The sequence below is a fragment of the Dryas octopetala genome, chromosome 7 (genome assembly GCF_963921425.1).
Source record: "Dryas octopetala chromosome 7, drDryOcto1.1, whole genome shotgun sequence".
In the NCBI taxonomy this organism is placed as follows: Eukaryota; Viridiplantae; Streptophyta; class Magnoliopsida; order Rosales; family Rosaceae; genus Dryas; species Dryas octopetala.
The window spans coordinates 15105624-15109821 of record NC_141372.1 but is presented as its reverse complement, the minus strand read 5'-3'; the positions used below and the strand labels follow the sequence as shown (position 1 = coordinate 15109821).

General features: G+C 37.4%; 1 pseudogene; it reads right to left on the bottom strand.

The window, feature by feature from the left end:
• Positions 1–316: 316 nt before the first annotated feature.
• Positions 317–3982, bottom strand: LOC147280003 (uncharacterized; annotated as a pseudogene).
• Between the last annotated feature and the right edge of the window lie 216 nt (positions 3983–4198).

The following is a 4198-nucleotide window of genomic DNA, read 5'->3' as shown; positions in this document are numbered from 1 at the left end:
TTGGTCTGTATGTGTTGCTGCATAGCCTGCATTGTCTAGTCGTATTGCATATAACATATACGCATATAAGAATGCACTGTATATAAATATATCAAACCATTATACAAATAGAAACCATTGCTTTATTCTCTTAAATTTCTCACATGGAAAACAACAAACTTTTAACATTGAGGCACACCACATGGAGTATATAAGAGCCACAGTACACATGCAAGTATGTGAAATAGATTACAATAAGGTACAATCGAAGAAGAATCTTTCTTCTAAAAAGAAAGCTCACACAAAGTCAAATATGTATAGGAAATAAGAAACTTCCTCAAGTAGTGAAACCATGGAGAGAAAGCAATTCACCACAGGTTATCAAACCCAATGGCTTTGACAAATGCAGACTTTGAGCAAAGAGGTATTGAGAAACTTGTTTCATTGTTGTACGGGATAGTGGACGGGCATTCAAGCAGGGAAACGCTGTCTTCACAAGAGAGAGCACTTCCCCTGCTTCTTGATGTGTAGGAGGGGAAATGCGTTTGTCCAAAAACTCCACAATTGGAATTTGATGGGCTGGTAATGCAGATGAAGATGAAGAGGATGATCATGATGATGACCCTAAAGATAAAGATGAGAGAAGATCACCCGGATGCCTTCCCAAATTATTTCTAGTGTTACTACTCCGAAGCTATACACATCGCATTTCCCATTCACTTCCATTGTATAAGCAAGCTTTGCTTAAAGAAAAAGCTCATAACAATGGCATTGTTAGTATGTAGGTATAACTATTCAATGAAAGTTTGCATAAAGTGTACCATGCAATCAATGATTAATTAGAAGTGTAACATTTTTATCCTTAATTAACCTCATCCTAACCCTGAAAATGAATCATTAGTCTAAAAATAACCATAAAACATGTTAAATATACAATAATATCAAAGACATAAAACCACAATATTACCTAGTGTCACATTTCCGTATGTGCCCGCAAGGGCAGTCCAATTAGTTGAGTCTGGGTTTAAAAACTTAGTAGTGCCGAAGTCTGATAGAAAGCCCTCATATTCAAAATCCACCAAAATGTTCTTGGTTGATATGTCCCGATGCACAATTGGTGGCAAGCAATTGTGGTGCATGTAGCACAAGGCATAAGCTACACCTTTAACAATATTCACTCTTTTACTCCACCCCAATTCTTTAGCTTCATCATCCTTTCTCAGCATTGTGGCCAAGCTACCCCTTTCTAGATACTCATACACCAAAAATGAGTGCTGTTTATGGGAACAAAAACCATAAAGCTTCGCAATATTTCAGTATCTCTGTTAGTGCCCTTATTTCATTCAATAACACCTTTTGAAAATTCTTCTCACCATTGCATAGCAAATGAAGTTTCTTCATTGCAACTATGTTGGCGGATCGCAAATTTACTCTGAAGACGTACGCTTCCATATCCTCCTGTCCCAATGCAATATTTAGAATCAAAATCCTCGGTTGCCATTATGATTTCCTCATACATGGTTTTTCCATCAAAATTTAATACTAAAAAAGAAACCTCTTCACGCGCAATGGTTTCTTCTGGATGCTGATGCTTCTTTTTCCTTTCTACTACAAAGGCAATTGAAAATATAGACGAAAGAAGTAAAAGTACTGCCACAAGAGAAAATGTGATTACAAATATGAGTTTGTGGTCCTTTTCCTTTTTTGAGCCATATATGTTCGCAGGGTTGCAAAGCTCCAACATATCCACACAATCCTTTGTTGCCTTGTAATGCTTTTGGGGGAGCATCTTGAAATGCACTGATGTTGGGAAGGGGCCCTTCCAAGTCATTGTAGGATATGTCAATATTCAACAAGCCATGCATACCTCCAAAACTTGTTGGAATGAAACCAGAAAGATTATTGTGGGAAAGATTCAACTTCTCCAAACTCTCCAAATTGCCCATTGCTGATGGTATCTTACCTCCAAGCAAGTTAGCACTTAAATCAAGTTGGGTCAAGTGAAGTAACTCCCCCAATTGAATTGGAATTCCTTGATTGAACTGGTTGTTGCCCAAATTCAAGTAGAATAATTTGGCCAAGTCACCCAGAAAGCTAGTAATTAAATCATTGAATTTGTTTGTGGACAAGTTGAGATACTTAATATTAGTAAGTGATTCAAATTCTGATGGTACACGACCAGACAGTTGATTTCTATCCAACATCAACCTCTGTAAAGAAGTCAATCTCCCAAACTCCTTTGGGATAATCCCAACTAAACGATTTGAAGAAACATTGAGTTCTTAAATTTGGATTGCGTTGCCAATCTCAGGTGGTATACTACTAGTAAGGTTGTTTCCCCCAATTCGTAAGGTTGTTAGTTGTGGGCACTGTACCCACTTTTGTGAGATTTCACCATAAAATTTATTATCACTTATATCTATAAAATGAAGATTTTCATAGACACCAAAATCTTCAAATATATTGCCTGTCAATTGGTTCCCATCAAGCCACAATCTGAATAAGCTCATGAATGTTTTCAAGCTTTTAGGGATTGGACCTGTCAAATGGTTGTTGCTTACTGATAAGTTTGCGAGTGATCCACCTTGGCAAAGGTTTTGGGGCAAATAACCAACTAATTGATTATTATGTAACTCCAAGTTTGTCAACCTCATGAGACTTCCTATTTCCGATGGGATAGGACCAGAAAGCTTATTTGTAGAGAGATAGAGATGGGCAAGATTTCTCAAATCACCTAATAAAGTAGGAACTGAACCAGTGAATATATTGGTTCTCCCTCAAATCTAGGTGCACAAGAGACTTCAAGTTCCCTATCTCTTTAGGAATAGTGCCAGAAAGTCGATTGTTTGCCAAGTCTAACACGGTTAGCTTTTTCAAGTTTCCAAAATTTGGAAGTATAGGCCCTATTAAATAGTTGTAGCCCAACTGTAGATCCACCATAGATTTTAAGTTCCCTATCTCTTTAGGAATTGTATCAGAAAGTTTATTTATAAAGAGATACATAAGGGTAAGATTTCTCAGATCACCTAATGATGGAGGGATTGAACCAGAAAGAGTGTTGTTATTAAGGGCTAAACTCACAAGAGACTTCAAGTTCCCCATCTCTTTAGGAATAGTTCCAGAAAACATATTTGAATAGAGATAGAGATGGATAAGATTTCTCAAATCACCTAATGAAGTAGGAATTGAACCAGTGAATTGGTTCTCGCTCAAATCTAGGTGCACCAGAGACTTCAAGTTTCCTATCTCTTTAGGAATAGTTCCAGAAAACCTGTTTGTATACAAATATAGATGGGTAACATTTCTCAAATCACCTATGGATTCTGGGATTGAACCAGAAAGATTGTTTGTATAAAGTTTTAATTGCTCTAGGGACTTCAAATTTCCTATCTCCGGTGGGATAGGACCAGACAGTTGATTGTTGGTCAAGTATAAGACTTTTAGCTTTTTCAAGTTTCCAAAATTTGGAGGGATAGAGCCTGTTAAATTGTTGAGGCTTAACTCTATATCCACAATAGATTTCAAGTTCCCTATCTGTTTAGGAATAGTTCCAGAAAGCTTATTTTTATAGAGATAGAGAAGGGTAAGATTTCTCAGATCACTTAACGATGCAAGGATTGAACTAGAAAGATTATTTGCAGCGAGACTTAGACTGGTAAGATTTGTTAGGAGACCGATTTCTGGTGAGAATCCCACCAGAGTTGGTAAGGTTTATCCTGGTGACACTTCCAGCAGAGTCGCATGAAATCCCAGCCCAAATGCATGGGCTTGTATTTGGTTTATGATTGGTGGAAGAATTGGTGGCATTGTTACTGGGAAGGTAAGTCCATGAGGTGAGATTATTGAACTGGATTTGATTTTGAAAGCTGGCTTTCCATTTGAGAAGAGCCTCTGCTTCAGTAGGAGCAGCAGAAGCAAAAGCAAAGTTTGATGATGAAATCAGCTGAACACACAAGATAATAAGGCAAAAAGCAACAGAGCATGACACTATTGAAGATGTCATGGTTTTTCGTTTTGGTGTATATAATGTTTATACTACTTCTGGGACTTATTTATAGTGCCAGCTGCCCTGCCACATGCCTTGAACTTAATGAAATGAAAATGATTTATTCATTGAAGAGAGAGTTTTATTGGATGTTACTCGTGGATTGGCAAAGAAAATATTTAGTGGATGAGCTCATCCACTTGAACAGGAAACACTAAAACATCGTGCATCATC